Source organism: Neoarius graeffei, chromosome 6 (genome assembly GCF_027579695.1).
Source record: "Neoarius graeffei isolate fNeoGra1 chromosome 6, fNeoGra1.pri, whole genome shotgun sequence".
In the NCBI taxonomy this organism is placed as follows: domain Eukaryota; kingdom Metazoa; phylum Chordata; class Actinopteri; order Siluriformes; family Ariidae; genus Neoarius; species Neoarius graeffei.
Genome location: NC_083574.1, coordinates 37,753,071 through 37,774,877, shown reverse-complemented (window position 1 = coordinate 37,774,877; position 21,807 = coordinate 37,753,071). Strand labels below are relative to the sequence as shown.

The window sequence follows — 21,807 nt, the reverse complement described above, 5'->3', positions numbered from 1 at the left end:
GTACAAGAAGTGCTGAATTTCTAGACAAGAAAGTCCTAGTGTCAAATGAACAAATGACAGAATAACACCTAGTGTAATATTCTGTTGAAATAACAACCATCAGCAAACAGCCAAGGAAAACAAGCCATCCATACAAATAAGCTGACAAAGTACAACTAAATAGAGAAAAATAAAAAAAAAACAATAGCTAACACAGTCATCATGACTAGGCTAGACAGTACACAGCCTGGGCTGGTCAAGACAGCTAAGACAGCAATGTGATTACACAGTGGAAAGGGAAGCATGGGAGAGGTGCAGCCTGAAGACTCTGCGCTTGAAGTTGGTCAGGGAGTCAGCAGTTCTGAACTCACTGGGAAGGTCATTCCACCAATGGGGAGCCATGACAGACAGCACTCTTTAGCAGGCTGGACAGGAGCAGAGAGGAGAAGGGGCCAGATGACCAGTAGCAGTGGAGCATAGGGATCAGGCTGGCATGTACAGTTGGATCAGTCTCTCAGGGTATGCTGGACCTAACCCTTGACTGTCTGGTAAGCTAGCACCAATGTCATAAATTTGATGCAAGCTGTGACAGGCAGCCAGTGAAGGGCAGCAAGCAGAGAGGTAGTGTGGGACAAATGAGGGAGGTTGTAGACCAGGTGGGCTGCAGCATTCTGGATGAGCTGCAGGGGTCTGGTGGCAGATGCTGGGAGGCCAGCAGGGAGAGATTTGCAGTAGTCCAAGCAGGAGAGGATCAGCACTTGGACCAGGAGCTGAGTAGAGTAGGTGGTGAGGAAGGGGTGGACCCTCTCAATGCTGTTAGGAGGAATCTGCACATCTGGGTCACTGCAGTGATGTTCACCGAAGAGGAGAGTCTGGTGTCGAACACCACCTCTGGGTTCTTCATGCTGAGTGAAGCTGACATAGAGATGTCCCCCAGGGAGATGAAGTCCAGAGGTGGACAGAATGGAGTGGGAATGTAGATCACCTCCATTTTGCTTTTGTTGAGTTTCAGGTGATGGCTGTCCATCCAGCTCTGGATGTCACGCAGGCAGGCAGAGATGCAAGCAGAGACCTGTATGACAGAAGGAAGAAAAGAGAGAACCAATTGAGTGTCATTAACATAGCAGTGGTAGGATAGACCTTGAGCAGAGATAATCAGGCCAAGAGACTATGGTGTAGACAGAGAAGAGAAGTGGACCAAGGACTGAACTTTGGGGGACACCAGTAGTAAGTGGGCATGGTGCCAATACTGTACCAGCCTAGGTAACCTGGAAGGAGCAACCGGAGAGGTGGGACTTGAACCACTCCAGGGCTGTCCTGCAGATCCCCAGTGCTGATAGGGATGACAGGAGGATGGGGTGATCAGTAGTGTCAAATGCAGCAGAAAGGTCTAAGAGAATCAGGACAGAGGAGAGGGAGGTGGCACATGCTGCATGAAGTGCCTCACTGACAGAGAGAAGTGCAGTCTCAGTTGAGTGTGTGGCTCAGAAGCCAGACTGGTGAGAGAAATGAGGAGAGTTGGTTAGCAATAGCATGTTCAAGCATAGGAAGGGGGAAGAGAAACTGGGCAGTAATTCTGGATGGCAGAGGGGTCTAGGGTGTTTTTTTTTCCAGCAGTGGGGTGATGTGGGCCCATTTAAAACTGGAGGGAAAGTATCAGGACGACAAGGAGGAGTTGACAAGGGAAGTGATAATTGGGAGGATATTAGGAATGACACTCTGGAGGGTCAAGGTCATAGTTGGTAAGATGATGAGAGAGCAGGAGCTGAGTGACATTAGATGAGGAAAGAGGAGAAAAAGCAGAGAGGAGAGAGGAAGGGACAGTGGGGAGGGGAAGAGATGGTGAAGAAGTTACGAATGGCCACAATATTTTCTTCAAAGAAGACCGCAAAGTCTTCTGCAGTGATGGAGGACATCAATTTTATGCAGAAACACCACTGATTTCTCTGGGCCTGAACTCATCTCAGATGGACCAAAAGACAGTGGAAATGTGTGCTGTGGTCAAATGAGTCCATGTTTCAGCTTGTTTTTCGAAAAGTAGACATCAAGTTCTCTGTGCCAAAGGTGAACATGACCATTTTGTTATCAGAGAACGGTGCAAAAGTCAGCATCTTTGACAATATGGAGGTGCATCAGTAGCCACGGCAAGGGTGAGTCACATATGTGTGAAGGGACCATTGACTCTGAGGTGCATATTGGGATTTTAGAGAGACATATATTGCCATCAAGGTGATATCTCTTCCTGGGAAATCCATGCTTATTTCAGCAGGTCAATACCAGACCTCATTCTGCATGGGCTACAACAGCATGGCTTCATAGGCACAGAGTGTGTGGGGTTGACTGGCCTGCTGCCAGTCCAGATCTGCCTCCTATTGAGAATGTATAATGCATCATGAAGAGGAGAGTGAGACAACAGTGACCACAGACTGTTGAGCAGTTGAAGTCTTGTCTCAAGTAAGAATGGACAAAAATTCCAAATGCAAAACTGCAACAATTTGTATCCTCAGATCCCATGTGATTAAAAAGTGTTATGAAAAGAAATGGTGATGTAACACAATGGTAATAATGCAACTGTCCCAACTTTTTTTTGAGTGTTGCAGGCATCAAATTCGAACTTTTCTGGAAATGGGGTTTGTACATTCTCCCTACATCAATGTCAAAACTCTAGCCATCAGTCATGCTGGTCAAAATGGGCAACATGAAGCACCACTATATAAAAAAAAAAAATAATGAATGAATAAATAAATAAATAAATAAATAAATCTTATTTATAGCCAGAACTAATCAGTAATGGTTCACCTTTAAAAGGTAAGTTTTTGAGCATAGAGTCAATTATTAATTTAGTTGCTTATTTATGTTTGCATGCAATAACTTTTATTTAACTGGACCTTTACAAATTGAATTTTAGTTGAATACCTCTGGTCTAAGCCATGTTGAAATTATACTACCAGGACCTACATTCTATATTATACAACAGTTAGTAGTTCCGGTCCACGAATGTGATTGGTTAAATGTTGTTCCAAGATTGCTTATATTTAGTGTAACCACACCATGATGTGTCACTGTGTGTATCCTTCCGCTCATCTGTGTTCCATACACAAAATTCCACTTCCTATTGCAAAATTGTCATGACAGTAGATATAGCCACATCATCAGTGGACATGGCAAATCATACTTTTCAGGAATATAACTTTTGACTTAAAATATGAGAGGTCATCATATGTAGATGAAAATGGCAGAAATGTCCAAATCAATGTGAGCTAGCTAGCTAGCCTGCCAGTCAGTGTGCTATAAAGTGAGTGTGGCTTCTAAAGGATATTTTCCGCTAGCGGTACAAAAATAACCTGAACATTTAGCCATATTTTGTCTAAAATGTCAGTTACTCAATATTAATGTCTTGTTGATGGAACTGCTACAACACTCAGCCTGAGGCTTCATCCCTACATCAGATCACAACCGTACCAGTATTCAGTATAACCACACATTTGTTCATACAATATTGTTTAAATATTTCTCTGTGTACAACTGTGTATTATAATGGCTCCTCTTCCCATGCATCAGTGCAATAATGATGTTCTAATGGCTGTGATATTTCTCTCTTATTCATGAGAAGATCATTCCCTGAAATCACAGTCACAGACATTACTGTAGCCCAGCATCTGCTTACAACTGAGCTAGACCATTTCAGAAGGCAGCTGAAGCATCAAATGAACGCATTGAATGACTTTGTATTTGGCCATATAAATCATGTAACATCGATATAACGAAACACTTTGCAACATGCATTTGATCAGTATTTTGAAAGCTCAATAAGACATTGGATTTACTGTGACTCTGACCAGGAAAAAGCAGTCACTGAACGTGAGTGAATGAGTAAGTGAAAAAGATACCCTGAAGATTTCTGTCGATAATCCTGTAAAGATACCCCAAAGATTGCACTTACCAAAAACAGTGTATGCCCAAGACTCGCTCACTCTTCAGGGGGATAATTTCACCTAGATACTGTAGACTTGAAAACTTACTTAAAAACATATGCTCTAATAATAACAACTGTGACCTTTGAACAAATATTTAACATATACAACTGTGAAAAAGTAATGCTTTATTATCCCACAAGCTGTTGAGATACAGAGGATGAGTTCCCTTTTGAGTCTGGTTCCTTTCAGCATTTCTTTCTCATGTCATCACGGGCAGGTTTTTAAAGCTGTTAAAACTGTTAAAAGCACTCTACAAATAAAACTGAATCGAAGATATTATATTGTTAAGAACACTGCTTTGACACCTCAGCCTGAGACATCCAGTAAGTGGAATGACCTTATGTCATTCACCTCACCAGAAGTTGAATTTTATAACTGCTGCAAAATAACTTAGGTAGGACTTGTGAGTCATTAGAGTAATGAATCATGCAGGGTTTGTACAGCCTTCCACCTACTGTAGAATTCAGTCCTCATGGGCTGCACATTGATGCACTTCATACTTTCACTGTGGATCACGTTCAAGTGGAATTTCATCACTGGCAAGACTTTAGAGAGACAACCCTACACTTCAAAGTTTTGGAGTTACACCACAGCAGGTTCATGATTGATTACAGTGAAATGTCAGACTACTGTCAGAGACAGTTTCTTCGAACTGACCTGACGGGCTGTAGGTGATTCTATTACTAGGAAATAGAAGCTACATTTCACACTTGTACTATCACTGCAGTATCTCTGACTCATGCCAGGTTAGCTAACCCTAACCCTACGTTTACATGGAACATCTGTATACACCCAGGGAATTCTCTTTATTTTTTCTGTCTTTATCTGCCTTCCTTTCCTCTATGTATCCCATAACATATACAGGCAGAGGAACGGAATGGAACGGAGTCTCATCTTTTTTTTCTTCTTCTTGCTGTTTCGGATTTAAAGCAAAATCTTGCTTGAAGTGTTGACATCTCTTTGTAGTGTGTGTTTGGTATTCAGAAGCCATCTGCACACACTGATATGAGTGAGAAGCCTTGAGCTGAGAAAAGGAAGCCAGTGCCAGATCTGCCTGACTATGCAGCTTCATCTTTTTATAATGCCGGGGGAAAGTGCGTGTGTCCATGTGTCCGTATGTGTGTGTCCGTGTGTGTGTGCATGCTTAAACAACAACAATAAAAGAAAAGGCTTCCTTTCAGTTACTGAGGTTAAGATTAGGGTTAGGTTTAGGTGTAGTTAGGTGTAGGGATTGCATTAATTCGCTGCATTAATAATTATGTCAATGGAAGGCTATAAGATAGAATAAGGAAACCCTTTATTAATCCCAGTTGTGAAAATCCAGTGTTACAGCAGCAGACAAGAGACAATAAAAGACAAAGACAATATAGCAACAGAACTAGACATCCATCCATCCATCCATAGCCGCTTATCCTGTTCTACAGGGTCGCAGGCAAGCTGGAGCCTATCCCAGCTGACTATGGGCAAGAGGCGGGGTACATCCTGGACAAGTCACCAGGTTATTGCAGGGCTGATACAGAGACAAGCAACCATTCCCACTCACATTTACACCTACGGTCAATTTAGAGCCACCAATTAACCTAACCTGCATGCCTTTGGACTGTGGGGGAAACCAGAGCACCTGGAGGAAACCCACGCAGACACGGGGAGAACATGCAAACTCCACACAGAAAGGCCCCAGAAAAGCTCGAACCCAGGACCTTCTTGCTGTGAGGCGACAGTGCTAACCACTTACACCACCATCCTGCCCCAAGAACTAGACAATATTATACAATACAAATGGATGAAATGGATAAAACTAAAAGGAACAAGTGTTGTCAGGCAAAATAAACCTCACCTGGCAGCACTTATTTTATACCTATATGTTGATAATGGTAATATTTCTCAATCATCAGCTGTCAGGTTACAGTCCTATGAAAATCCATGACCTTGAGTTTGACATTTCAAAGTCATTCAAGGTCATGTGCCAAATGAAAACCCATATGGCACTTCCTATGAGTCAATAATGGTAAATATCTGTCTACCATCAACCGTTTTCAAGTTACAGCCCTCTGAAAATTCGTGATGTTGAGTTTGACCTTTCAAGGTCACTCAAGGTCAAATATCATGGTGCCAAATGAAAGGTCATATGGGAGTTCCTATATGCTCATAATAGTCAACACTTGTCTATCGGCAACCGTTTTTTAGTTATAATGGAAAATATGCTATTTTGACTGAAAGGTTGACCTTTCCAATGGCCTTGACCTTCACCTTGACCCGATTACCCCCAAAATTTAATCAGGTAATCTACGGCCCATTGCTAACCTACCCTGAAAATTTGAAGTAAATCGGTGCAACTGTCTAGATGCTAGATTGTTAACAGACAGACACACAAACAAACAAACAAAACAAAAAACAACAAACAAACTGCACCGGTTACAATACTTTGCCCTGCTTACTCTGCCGCGGGTGAGGTAAAAATCATGCCCGATAGCATAAAGCCTTATACAAGGGATGAACACTATTCTTCCAGAAGATCGTCCCTCAGATGATGTTTTGTTGATGGTGATAGAAAGATCTGTCTGTCCCATTGCACCAAAATTTCAAATGCATGTTCAACTGGATTGACTGTGAAGGTCATAGCATATAATTTACACCATTTTCACCCTCATCAAACAATTCAATTGAACAGTGAGCCCTTATGCCCTGTGGATGAGAGTGAAGTCTTGCAGGAAGAAACCATTCCCATCAGGATAGAAATGTTTCATCATCAGATAAAGGTGATCAGCCAGAAGAACTATTGAGTCACAGTGACCCTCTCTTTAATGACAAGTGGACCTAAACCATATATAGCTGCTGCTCTTTTACTGTTCCTTATATAATGTGCTCTTTTGACTGCAATTTCCAATCCTGTTTACTGCCTAGCTTTCCTGTCTTTTCCTTCCTTTTCTTCTTGTCATCTTGAGCCAAAATCAATCAAATATGATTGTGCTGAATAAATATTTCACACGATAATTAGGAATTTCCACTCAAATAATACGAGAAACTATTTATTTGTATATGTCGATACAGTACATAGCAGATCATTTGGAACACATCACTCGTTTCATAGATTTTATTATGGCCATACTGTATGTTAAAAGCTTTTGTGCAAATCCAAGCTTTTTGTGATTGCCTGCACTGCTCCAGTGCTATAATCTGAGCTGACTAAGTGAAGACTAAGTGTTTTCCTCTGTATACTGCTGTGCTTTGCACGCGCAGGAATAGTGTGATGAGAAGGAGTCAGCATTCATACACATCATATCTACAAATGATTCAGTTATCACTGCAACCAGGGGTCAATACACATACATTATATACACTACCAGTCAAAAGTCTGTACACACCTTCTAATTCAATGTTTTTTCTTTGTTTTTATTCATTAAAAGACGCTTCATGTCTTAAAGTAATGATGGATGTTTCTCTTTACTTATTTCAGCGGTTCTTGACATAATATGGATTACTACAGTTGTGGAATAGGGATATTTACTGTATTTTATTATTTATTATTTACTGTTTGATCTCAAACACATTAAAAAGGCAAGAAATTGCACGAATTAACTTTTGATGAGGCACCTGTTAATTGAAAAGCATTCCAGGTGACTATCTCATGAAGCTGGTTAAAATAATGCCAATAGTGTACAAAGCGTCATCGAGGTAAACGCTGGATACATTTTTTTGTTTACGACATAATTCCATTTACCATATGTTCCATATGTTATTTCATAGTTTTGATGTCTTCTGTATTGTTTTATAATGTAGTAAGTCATCACAATACAGAAGAGCCAATGAATGAGTAGGGATGTCTGAACTTTTGACTGATACTGTATATACAGTGGGTGGCACGATGGTGTAGTGGTTAGCGCTGTCGCCTCACAGCAAGAAAGTTCTGGGTTTGAGTCCAGTGGCTGATGGGGCCTTTCTGTGTGGAGTTTGCATGTTCTCCCCGTGTCTGCGTGGGTTTCCTCTGGGTGCTCCGGTTTCCCCCACAATCCAAAGACATGCAGGTTAGGCTAATTGATGGCTCTAAATTGACCGTAGGTGTGAATGTGAGTGTGAATGGTTGTTTGTCTCTATGTGTCAGCCCTGCGATGACCTGGCGACTTGTCCAGGATGTACCCCGCCTCTCGCCCATAGTCAGCTAGGATAGGCTCCGGCTTGCCTGTAACCCTGCACAGGATAAGCAGTTACAGATAATGGATGGATGGATGATGTACAAACACATTACATTATAACAAGAAGCCTTTCTTGCTATAACAATATACTATTTATTACTTTTATTGTTAGAACATAAAATGTTTCATGGTTACTCGTAGGTCAATAAGTTGGCCTCAAGTGGAAGTAGAATGTAATCAAATGATGTAAATGAGCCATATCAAACAAATTTATTTTTTAACACTTTTTTGTTTACCACATAATTCCATATCTGTTCCATTTGTTATTTAATAGTTTTGATCTCTTTAGAATTGTTCTACAATGTAGAAAATAGTCAAAATACAGAAAAAAACCTACAGGGATGTCCAAACTTTTGACTGGTACTGTATATAGTGCAAAAGTCATTTAGAGCTCTTATACACACAGGTTAGTTTCTCTCAGTGGGAAACACATTATGATTTCCTCGTCTTATCTCTTGATTATACAACAGCCTTTTGCTACAGAGATATGAGAAGTAAATGTCAGTAGTTAAAAACAAATGGCAAGAGAGAACAGAATTGTGTTGTATTATTTAAAAAAATAAATAATAATAATAATAACCTGAACTGTTTGAAAAGGGGGAAATGGAATTAAATCACTTTTTTTTTTTCGAAAAGTGGCCTTGGATGACTCCTGAGTGGGGAGTGACAGGTTTTGAAGGTTAGATAAATTGATTGCTGAAATACAAAGAAAAGGTTCCTGGAGAATATATCAGTCCATCAGTTTTTTTCAGCTCAGTTATTTTTCTGTGTCTCTGCAGAATTCTGGTTTTCTTAAAAAGGCATTTAGGGAAAAGCTTCACATTATTAGGAATGTCGTAATAGTCTGGTTTTTTGGGTTTTTTTTTGTTTTAAATGTGTACACACATACATGAGGCATGCATATAAAAACTTGGGTCCATCTGAGGTGTCTTCCTTTCCCTTCAGCAGACGTATCTCCACAGCTCACACAGGCAGGGGATTTGGTTCAAGGCCTAATAAATATAGAAAAGGTCTCCCTCTCACATCTCTTTGAAGCCAGGCTGGTGTTTAGGAAAAGAAAAGCAAAACAGATTTAGCTTTATGAATGTTTAATGAGGCTGCTGCCAGGAGCCAGAGTTTGTAGCATGCACAATGAGGAACTTTCTTCTCACACATGTGAAGTGTAGAAGTGAAGCCCTGTTTGGATTCACATCCCAAATATTCCAGCCACTTCTGCCGAAACATGCAGAGGTCAGTCCGAAGCTAAACATATCCCTCTTCTGTGCAGAGGCAGAGAATCATATTCTGAAGAACTGTAAATCGGAATTTTTTTCCTTCTGTTGCTGTGAGGAAATGGTGCTGCTCGTTCATTCAGCAGATGGAGCCGGAGTGACCCCAGGCAAATCAGAATGTGCCAAGCCGCCACTTTTAATTTGGAAATATAAACAACTGTCTTGGCCAGCAGTGTACCTTTGACCCTTATTTAGCACAACCCCCAACCTTGTGCCGATGCTGATGGCCAGAGACAGGCCTGCTATACGGTCCATTTCACAGGAAATAAAGACATCATAATTTACTCATCTTTTCTTCCTCTCGCCACGATAGCCAGACTCATTTTCACATTAATACTCTTTGCAGCTCATCAGTAAGCAATGGAACAGAAAGACTATTGATGATCTCCCACTTGTGTAATAAGGTTTAAATCTGTCAGAAACATAGCAGGCTTCCAAGAGGTCCATATTCATTTCATCAACTACTGTGCTGAAACAGGTTATTTATACACTGAATATTGCGGTCCAGTGCTGATTTGACATCTAGAGCAAGTTGTTCTGCATCATATAACAACTCAGTGACAACAACTCAGAGCCCTCACACACATTCAAATGTGTAAACCTTCCCAATCTGAAGGGTTTAGTACTGGTTGTTTTGCTTAACTAACTGTATGGGATGTAATCTTACTTGTGTGCAGTGGTTAGCATAGTGTGCAAAGGATCAGATGGGGCTGGCCAAGTTTTGACATTGTTCCACTAAAGCAGTGTTTCTCAGCCACTGGGCCGCAGCCCATTAATGGGCCACAAAGCACCATCTAGTGGGCCATGATTTTTTTTTTCAAGTTGAAGCTAATTTTTACTTGTAGTAGGGTAGCTGGGTTGCATCTGACATTACATCCGCCTCATTAATCTATGGTCACACTACAGCTTGAGATGCTTTGTGATGGGTTATCAATGAAAATGAGCCATTTTAGCGGTGATGCATGGCGATATACATGTGAGCTAAAAGTTGTGGTCACACAACAGAGGAACACTTGACTGTCATGCCTTCGCACACTTGAGTCTGGCGCAGCTTGAGTGGCTACACACACTCACAGAGCACATTGTGCACGCTCTTGGGACCCAGTTGTTATGGGAAACACCTGATACTGATTCGAGCACAATCAGCATATGCAGATACAGACACTGTTTACACGGAGGCTTTGCAAAGAATTATCATTATCACTGTCATGTTTGTCTCTAGCCATGTTTATAACGTGATTTAAATGCTCTGCTTTATGATTCTGCTTTCCTTTCGTCTGTGTTTTGCTTTTGTAAATATCACATCTGCTAATAAACACTCTCCCTGCACTTGGATCCATCTACCATTGTCTATCTTGTAGTGTCCTGATCCCCAGATCTTTACCCCAGCCACATATAAAAAATTGTTCACCTCCATGCTCTTCCAGGTTTTCATCTGTTTGTCTGTGTAGAACGATGTCTGCCGCACCAGGTAGTTTGAGATCTCGGGGAACTCAACGGATGGATAATTTTCCAACTCATAGGAAATCCTTCTTTGTTAGCATGTAAGGATCTAATCCCATTGAGTGGTTTCTATATCCACTTCTTTTGAGTGTACTTCTTGGTTTTAATAACTTGCTTGTTTGCTGAACACAAACATGGCAATAAGTTCTTGTGTTATTGTACCAGACTCCACTTTTGGATCATTAGTCCCTTTTGACTGAGAATGCCCTGCATGCATGGTTTTATGTTGACTTCTGGCACATTCATAAGGTTTTAAATACAATACCTACAATTAAAAACAGTTTGTTTTTATTGCATTAATTTAATTCCTGGACTCCCAACTGCAACAGGGAGCGATGTTACATCCCATTAATACACTTTGCAATAGATTATTAGATTCTAATAGAATAGATGAGCCAAAATAATTGGGGATCTTTTTTAATGTGCCCTGACTCGTTACAAGTATGAATAGGTGGGCCTCAAAGTAGAAAAGGTTGAGAACCCCTGCACTAAAGGATGTGTTAAATACTACAGGTTTAACAATTGATGCTGTATAATCATTCTGATTATCACCTTTATAATCACCTGTCTACTCTTATCTCCTGAGGAAAAAGTCACTCGCAGTTTTTAAACTGTTAACTTTTTGCTCTTATATCAGTACTGAAATATTATTGTCACTTAATTCAGTGAGATATGTTCTGCTAGTTAACTTTCTTATTCGTCTATTATTAGTGTGTTTAACCATTTTAAACTTTGTCCTCTGTCATTATTTTGATTCTGAAGAATATATGATAGCATAGGAGCACTGAGGATAGTTTGGTAGCCATTTTTTAAGTACAACCTTAGGCTTTTGTCTGTTTCACTCAGACATGCACACAGATATCCAACAAAACAAAGTGTGATATTCACTATGTGAGGAAATCACACTTATCTACAGTAGCAACATTTTGGAGATTTTTATTCTTAGGCAGTTGTTATCACTGCATTTGTTAAATGGGCTTCATACCTTACACAACATGAGGTATGATTAGAAAGTAAATAATATTTTCATGTCATTTTGGTGATATATACAGTACTGTGCAAAAATCTTAGGCACCCTATTGTTTTTTTTCATGCAAACTTTGTTATAGATTTATATTTGATGACTTCTACATTATTGAGTCAGTACAAAAACATTTTAGAGTCCAAACATTCATTTTCCAGCATAAAATTAAATGTTACAGGGGAAAAAATGTATCTGAAGAGCATATTACATAAGAGAGCACTTTTCAGATGAAAAAGAAAATATAATATGGGTTTTGGTGCAAAATGAAGAAGTGAGTGTGACGGTCAAAGTGTCCAGAAGAACTGTGGCTGGTTCTGTAAGATGCTCAGTAAAACCTACAGCTCATTTCCTTATAAAACTGCACTCACTGTACCTGAGATGACTTTTTTTTTTTAAGCAAAGGGTCGTCACACCAAATATTGGCTTTGTTTCATTTATTATGGCTTACTGCTGTTTCCTTTTTTTATGTTGAAACTTTTCATTTCATTATTTTTTAAGCCATTTTTGGTCGACAGCATTTCTTTACACGTGTCTAAGGTTTTTGCACAGTACTCTATATATAAAAGTATGTTAAGAAGAAGCCTTTATTTGTCACATGCACACTCAAGCACAGTAAAATTCCTCCTCTGCATGAAACCCATCTGAAGCAGTGAACACACACAAGTGAGCAATGAGCACACACACATACCCAGAGCAGTGGGCAGCTATGCTACAGCACCTGGGGAGCAGTTGGGGGTTAGATGCCTTGCTCAAGGGCACTTCAGCCCAAGACCACCCCATGTTAACCTAACTGCATGTCTAAACTCCCTGATGCCTTAAAATAGAGATAAGACATGGAGTTAAGCAAATAAATAAATAAATTTGAATATTATGATAAAGCAATGTTTTAAATTTCCCCTCAGGGATTAATAAACATGATCCTTACCTTATTTTATAGTTTATGATTAAAATTCTTTATCGTCAGACCCCATTCAGTGGTGTTATTTTAGCAATTAAGAAAAACTAATAATAGTTGAGGGCAGCACGGTGGTGTAGTGGTTAGCACTGTCACCTCACAGCAAGAAGGTTTTGGGTTTGAGCCTAGTGGCCGACTGGGGCCTTTCTATGTGGAGTTTGCATTTTGCCTGTGTGGGTTTCCTCCAGGTGCTCCAGTTTCCCCCACAGTCCAAACATATGTAGGTTAGGCTAATTGGTGGTTCTAAATTGACCGTAGGTGTGAATGGTTGCTTGTCTATATGTGTCAGCCCTGCGATGACCTGGTGACTTGTCCAGGGTGTACCCTGCCTCTCGCCCATAGTCAGCTGGGATAGGCTCCAGCTTGCCCACGACCCTGCACAGGATAAGCGGTTATGGATAAGAATATTTGATCAAATGATTTTTTGTGAATACGATTAAATCATTGTTTACAAAAAGAAAAGTTGTTATTGCATTTTATTTCAACACTTAAGTGCAGTGTTCATAATCTCATCTTGTTATAAAGCCACATTTGTCAATTTTGATATCATGGCATCTGAGGGAATTTTGTTGATCATACTGTGTGTTGCATTATGATGCTTCCTGAACTGGCATGCCTTCAAACATCATGAGTGGCTTTGTACAGTGTACTTGAGTGTGGTTCAAGTATGTCAGAGGCATTGGCATACTAGGTTTACTACAACAAAAAAAAAATGTTGAAACTGTTAAATTAATCTGTAACATTATGTAACTCTGACATTACAGTTGGATCACAATGCTGTACATATCTTAAAAACATATTTATGAGCAGAAATATGAAATGAACATTACTTATCACCCAGAGGATACATACTGTCTCTAAGTGATGACTGTTGCTGTCAAAACCTTTCAGCAGACACTGCAGAGCATCTTTCGGAAATGTCACCTTGTTTCAATTTTCTGGTGAACCTCATTTAGCAGATGATGTCACATGATCATGTGACCCTGAAGTTACAGAAGAAGACTGAGCTAAAAGCAACATGGATGTCTTCAAGTGGCATGATAGAAAAGCATTGTTGCAAGTCTGAATCCCTATGATGCCACAATCATCAATGCCTGGGAGCCAAGGGAGCAAAATTTACCATGTACTGTAGGTGAGAGGGATGGCATACTGTCTCTCTCCTGTCAATCACAGTGACACTAGCCAGTCGTGGAGTCCCGTATGAGGAAGAAGACAGATAGCACTTTCCTGCAAATGTGATCCGCTTTTCTGTGACACAACATGAGCAGCAGTTGTAAAAATTTGAGCACATGTTAGCCGACACCCTCCCCAGTTGGTAGAAGTCTTATCACTGGCGAGAGCTGTCTGGTGTGCTGGAATTGAAAGCTGACTAAATTTAGGGGAGAAAAATGAGGAAGATAATGTTATCATGAACATTGTTATCAGTATTCATATTTACCTTGCCTGCAATGAAGTCAGCAGGGTGAGGGATTGTAATCAGTGCAGTTTGTTACTTGAGAAAATCGGAGATTTTTGCAAGTACGTTGATTTGTCCATTTGTTTGTTTATTTGTTGGTGCTCTAGCATCATCATTTCTTGACCAGTCTTCACCAAAATGCACAGGACAATTCACTAGGGTCACACAAAGACATCATTAGTTTTTGGTGGGTCAAGGTCAAAGGTCAAGGTCACCAAGGTCAAATCTTGTAAAAACCCCTAATCGGCCATAACTTCTGTTTCTTTGTGATTTTCGCAAGTATCGTGCTCTGCACAACTTTTCATTTGTTTGTTTGTTTGTTTGTGTGTCTGTCTGTTAACAATCTAGCATCTAGATGGTTGCAGCAATTGACTTCACATTTTCAGGGTAGGTGGGCAATGGTCCGTAGATTACCTGATTAAATTTTGGGGGTAATTGGGTCAAGGTCAAGGTCACTGGAAAGGTCAAAATCTTTTTTTTTTGCGATAACTTTCTTCAAATTCATCATATTGACTTCAACCCAAAAGTAAAATGTGCATCTTTCAATTCTGCTTCCAACCATAGGCTGCATGATGGGGTAGCTTGGACATTCTCCATAGCGGTTGGGGTTAAGTGTCAGGGGGGGTCAAGGTCATTGATCAAAATAACATTTCCCATTATAACTCAAAAACAGTTGCTGATAGACAGATGCTTACTATCATGAGCATATAGAAACTCCCACATGGCCTTTCATTTGGCACCATGATCTTTACCTTGAGTGACCTTGAAAGGTCAAACTCAAGGTCATGGGTTTTCAAAGGGCTATAACTTTAAAATGGTTCATGATAGCTAGATGTTTACCATTATCAACATATACAGTAAGAAGTTCCATATGGGCTTTCAGTTGCCACCATGACCTTTGACCTTGAATGACTTTGAAATGTTAAAATCAAGGTAATGGATTTTCATAGGACTATAACCTGACAGCTGATGATTGAGAAATATTACCATTCTCAACATATAGGTATAAAATAAGTGCTGCTGGGTGAGGTTTGTTTTGCCTAGCAACAACTTGTTTAGTTTGGATTTTAAAGTAAATGAAATACATACTGTATCTATGTATATACAGAATATCATATTCAACTCATTCTATTGCCCTTGACTTTGTTTGATTAAGCTGTTAGAAGGCCAAAGAGCAAATGGTAATTCTTTAATGCACAATTAAATCTTGAATGGAAATGAATCTTAAATCTTAACTGAGCAAATGCATAAGCAGCAGGGGACAGTAACAAAGAGTATTGAATGTTTGTGTGGCAATATCTGTAAAACTGAGAGAGGCCTGAAGATCCATCAATCTAGGATGAAATGCAAGGAGAGATTGCAAGCATCACAATGTATACTTCAAACATCTGGTGAGATAGAGGAGGAGCCAGGCCAGGAAGCACACCATAGAGCCCAGAGCCTCCAAGTGTGCCCCTTTTCCACCAAAGCAGTTCCAGGGCTGGTTCGGGGCCAATGCTTAGTTTGGAACCGGGTTTTCTGTTTCCACTGACAAAGAACTGGCTCTGGGGCCAGAAAAACCGGTTCCAGGCTAGCACCAACTCTCTGCTGGGCCAGAGGAAAGAACCGCTTATGTCAGCGGGGGGGGGGGGGGGGGGGGGGGGGGGGGTGGCAGAGTTGTTAAGACCAACAACAATAACAAGACTGCGAAAGATCGCCATTTTTAAGCGACGAGAAGCAACAGCTGTACAAACGCGAAGTCATCCATTATTATTGTTGTTGTTGCTGCTGCTTCTTCCGTGTTGTTTTTGCTTCGATATTCGTGCCAAGGTTTATGCAAACGTAGCGACGTAACTGACGTATACAGTGACGTAACTGATGTATACAGTGACGTAATTGGCATATACAGTGACATAATGATGTGGTTCCCCTTAGCACCGCGAGCTATGGAAAAGCAAACTGGTTCTCAGCTGGCTCGCAAGTTGAACGAGTTGTGAACCAGCACCAGCACTGGCCCCGAACCAGCCCTGGAACTGATTTGGTGGAAAAGGGGTAGTGGTCAATCAGTCTCTTTCATCATGTAATCTGAGAGGAGAAAGATCAGGAGGCCTCAAGCTTGAAAAACAACAGAGTGGCAAAAGTTTGACGAGGTACTGCAAGGGACAGCCAGAGGGGATGTAGAGAGGAGGTTATGAACTATGAAAATCATTATAGTGAGCATGGCTGCTGAAAGGTTTGGTGTTGAAGAGGCAAGGAGAAGTGAGAAACCAAACACTAAGAACCAAGAGCAGTAAAAATCCACAATATCAGGAAAGAGCAAATCCCTGAAGAAGCAGCACAAGGAGGCTAACAAGGAAGAGGATGCACTGCTGGACGAACATCAATGCATGCTGAGAAAGGGGCTCCTTACCCTGTGCAGAGCTGAACAACATATGAGGCGATGAAGAGAGTGGGCTAAGATGTGGACTGCTTTCATTAACAGCCCATTTGGGTTCACCAGGCAACTCCTAGGACAAAGAAGTACTGGACACCTCAGTTGTTTGAAGGAGGAAGTCGACCAGCACCTCCATGACACTTTCAGCAATCCCATCAGAGACCAAGATCTAGGGCAATGCGATGCAGTGATAAGACCATCACAGCCAGCAGAAGATTTCGACCTGAGGGAACCATGACTGAAAGAAGTGCAGGGGTTAGTGAAGAAAGCAAGGTCCAGTTGAGCACCAGGACCAAGCAGAACATCCTACAAGGTGTACAAGCACTGCCCCAAGCTGCTATACCGGCTCTCAGATACCACAAAGAACATCAACATGCTGGAGCTTACTGTGCCATGGGAGGACCACATGGATGAGTCCTATGAGAGAAAGAAAGGAAAATATGAGGACCTCATCACTGACTGCCACAGACAAGGCTGGAAGGCAAGGTGCTTACCTGTGGAGAGTGGGTGTAGAGGCTTTGCAGGACTGTCAAGTCAAGTCAAGTTTATTTTTATAGCACTTTTAACAACAGACATTGCAAAGCAGCTTCACAGAAAATTAAAGACTTTAAACATGAGCTAATTTTATCCCTAATTTATCCCCAGTAAGCAAGCCTGTGGCGACGGTGGCAAGGAAAAACTCCCTCAGACAACACAAGGAAGAAACCTTGAGAGGAACCAGACTCAAAAGGGAACCCATCCTCATTTGGGTGATAACAGATAGTGTGATTATAAATAACTAGCTTCTATAATGGTGTCCTATATAGTCACAAAGTATAACTGTGAAACCAGGAAAATAATTATAATTTTAATATGAAGTCTGTTTTGTTGAAGTTATAAACTGTTTGCTGATGGGAACTTGAGTGCAAAACTGTTCATGACAACTGCAGTCCTAAAGTTAGCAAGTCAACTGTAGTCCTCAGACATAACTGTATTACTGTAAGCCCAGAGCCATCTTCTAAGTGCGACTTTCGACTGTCCATATGGGGCTGTCCTCCACAGGAGCGATGAGATGAGACTCCAGCCAGATGTAGGGCATCAGGATGGATCAGGCGAGTCTGAGGAGCAGAAGAGGTCAGAATCATTGGTGTCTCATGACTGTCTCTCTGCAGGGCTTACACTGCACTCAGCATCACAGGTGAGAGAAGGAGGAGAGCAAGTTACAACAACATGGAGGCATCAGAGAACGACTCTAGGTGGCTCTGGATTAAAAGAGTGGGTCTGTGGGAGAATGCTGCTGGGGCACAGGTTGAGGCTTGATCATCCTCAGCTGGGTCTCCAGAGAGAGTGTCTGATGTTCAAAAGACCCAAAACAGCCAATGACCTCTGGAATGTCGCTGAAGATGTGCGCTAGCACAGCATCAGATGTTTCATTGCAGCATTATTCTTAAAATGTGCCAAGAAAAAAAAAAAAAAAAAATTATATATATATATATATATATATATATATATATATATATATATATATATATATATATAGGCAATATGCAATTGTTCTGTAAGGACATATTGTTTAGAACTGTATGATTCACATATTGTTTGTCATGCTCTCAATATTTAGTTATGAGTTTGACAGAGCCAAAACACCTCCATTTATTTTGTATGCTGATACTGATACACATTCGACTCAAAGGCTGGGCGTTTTTTGTTTTGTTTTGTTTTTTATTATTATTTTTAATGGACTACACTCACAAAGGGACACTTCATCCTCCATACCACCCTCCCACAGAGGGAAGGAGAGAAAAGCTCATGGAAAGAGCAAGAGAGAGAGAGAGAGAGAGAGTCCTGCTCGTGGGAGGAACCACTGCATCTTTGTAGTGTGTGTTGTGGGATGTGTCAGCACATACTTTCTTTAAGTGAGACCCCTCTATTTGTCAGCACGTCATTTCTTCAAGTGAGACCCCTTTTTTGTTCTGTCAAACTGAGACATGTACACTTCAATCTGCATCACTAGGGACAGAGTGGAACTGTGACCTCTGTGAATAGTTCAAACATTTAACATCTGCAGTTAAAAATGGTATAATGTTGTGATTGTGACCTGCTGAATAGTTTATGACTGAAGCAATTATTTCATTACAAAATGGCTGCTTTAGTCTGAGCCACCTCTCTCACTGGCCACTTTATTAGGAACATCTGCTTTACTTTGGAACACCTGCAATCTTTAGGGAAAATTGTTTCCCTAATTTTTCACATTAAAATAACTACAAATGGATAAAATGTATGATCCAATCTGTTGGTATTTAATTTAAAAATGCAACTAATTGCAAATGGCTATGGTATTAGAAGAATATTTAGCAATTATTCCACAAAATCGAGTCATACATGAGGTGACAGGCATGTGCGATGAGATTGAGTGGAATAATTGTATTATTCTATCTACATTCACTGGATTTTGAGAAACAGAGCATTTTCATTTTATTTTTTGCAAATTTAATAAATAAATACTTCATACAAAACATCTGACAAAATCATTTGCGCTTAGTGGACACGTAACTGTCAGGGTGCAGGCACTTACAAATGAAAACGCAGGGGAGAGTGGGTGCATTGCAAACTGTAAACAAAGCCAAATCGGGAAACTGGAGATGTAGTCAGGGACAGGCAAGGGTCAGTCAATCGGCGAACAGAATATCAGAGATCAGGTGAGAGGATGAAGTCAGAAATAAATGTAAACAGAGTTCAATAACGGGAAGTCAGGCAGATAGTCAAACGGCTTGGGAAAGTCAGGCACAGGGACACAGAACAATACTTCACAAAAAGAGAGTGTGAGAGCTGAGCTTATATAGGGAAAGTGATTGCTGGTGAATTAGAGACAGATGTTGAGGTTAGAATTCTGGTGATGAGGGGTGCTGTGGTGCTTGGGAAGTGTCGTCCGGAGCGGCCATGTTTGGAGGCTGCTCCAAACTCAGGTTTTCAGTGCTGTTACTGACAGTGACAAATTGCATACATATGTAATTTTAATGCTTAAAGATGAAGAATGTAAACAAACTGGTGAAATGACAGTAGCAATTTGTGAAAAATGCTATAATAATAATTCTTGAAAAATAAAAAAAGATACGTTCTTACCATCAAATACTTTCATTCCATATTTTGTTACTTTTTATATTCTTTGAGGTTTTGTTTTCTAGTAGAGTTTTTATTTAATCCTCGGTTGGTTCAGCAACACGCTCTGCCATTTTGTTTTTCTCTACTCATGGTACCGTATATGAGCTGATATCCTAGTAGTAGAGTAGCCAATCAGAGCATACGACTGCTCATATCCAGTGAATGTGGATAGAATAAAATGGTTTAGAAAATTGTGCTTTTGGAATATAATCAGTTTCAGGTTGGTAATAGTAACTTAGCTTCCTGTAGCTCCTCTAACAGCACATCCAAAATGTTAACCAAGCAAAGGTTTGTCAGTGAGAGAGCATTCAGGTATGCATCTAATATCTGAGTTTGTAAATACAGACTGAATCTGAATGACAGGGAGCAGATTAGTGAGTGCTGGCATATAACAGAAAGCCAGACAGAGCTCTCATCACAAGCCATCTTTCAAGTGTCCTCCTGAAGGCCATGACAGCAAAACTTCTGGAACTCACATTACTTTTGGGCACCGTGATTCTGATTGATGTCTTTATTTCGGGCTCAACCTGAATAAAATGGTCTGTATAAGCCATATTGACCACTTTAGTGTATTGTAGTGTTCTATGATTTTTTTTCCTTATTCCCTGAGTGATGAAACCAGTTCATCTGTGTACAGCAGGAAGTTGATCAGAAGTAAAACCAGGAGCTGTGGATTCCTCCAGAAGCTTGGCCAACTCATTAATATAAATATTAAATAGTGTTGAGTTGAAGCAGCAGCCCTGTCTCACTTCACACCCCTTCATTTATTGCCAATTTTTATGCTGCATTTGTTCCCTGTAACATTGATTTGATCAGGTCATAGTTTCTACACCACTTTCATCTAGTTTGTACAATAATCCTAAGTGCCAAATTTAATCAAAAGCTATTGTGAAATCAGTGAAACATGCAAATATTTTTTATTTGATAAAAAGCCAATTTTTTTTTTAGTACTGCAGAGTCAGGATGAATTTAGGAGTTGAGAATGCTGCACAGCATGTTAGCCAGATTACTGCTTACACAGGTAAATAATAATAATAATAATAATAATAATAATAATGTTAAATTTATATAGCGCCTTTCAAGAAACCCAAGGACGCTTTACAATAATAAACAAAGAAAAAATATATATAATAAATAAATAAATAAATAAATAAAAGTAAAAAGTCCACCAAGTAGGGATCAGGATGTAATTCCCGTGGTGTAGCAGCCACAGTCCCACCAAAAGGCGCACGAAAACAAGTCCCACATCTCCAGCACCGCCGCTGCGACGCCGTCAACAACATCGCTCAAACACCATGCCATGGATCCACAAAGCGAGCACAGAAGCTCCGCCACGCAGAGCGCTGGTGTGTCCCAAACCGCCTGCACAGCCGCTACGACACCACCAAGCAACATCGCTCGGAACATCACGCCAAGCGTTAAAGCGCAGAGCGCTGGACAACCATGATGTAAAATGAGCAACGAGCTCTCTGCAGTCCACAGCTGGGAGCACAGGCATCACCCACGGCGAACCAAGGCCTGGAGGGAACCAACGCCCAAAACTAGGTCCGGAGCTACACCACAACCGGTGGAAAAAACACTCAAACAAACATCAAACAAACATCAAACTACACAAACACACAGAAAAAAATAGAAAAAGAAATAAAATAAAACAAAAAAAACTCCGGTGAGAAGCGGCAGCCAGAACGTGCACGACATACTCTCAACGGGAAACGGGGAAAAAAAAAAGTAAAGTCAAAACACTATCAAAGTTGATTTGATTTTTAAGGATTGGGGTGGGGCGGCAAGGTGGTGTAGTGGTTAGCACTGTCGCCTCACAGCAAGAAGGTCCGGGTTCGAGCCCCATGGCTGGCGAGGGCCTTTCTGTGCGGAGTTTGCATGTTCTCCCCGTGTCC

At 40.7% G+C, this 21,807-nt stretch overlaps 1 pseudogene; it reads right to left on the bottom strand.

The window, feature by feature from the left end:
• Positions 1-261: 261 nt before the first annotated feature.
• Positions 262-21,807, bottom strand: part of LOC132888273 (uncharacterized) — a 41,182-nt pseudogene continuing 19,636 nt past the window's right edge.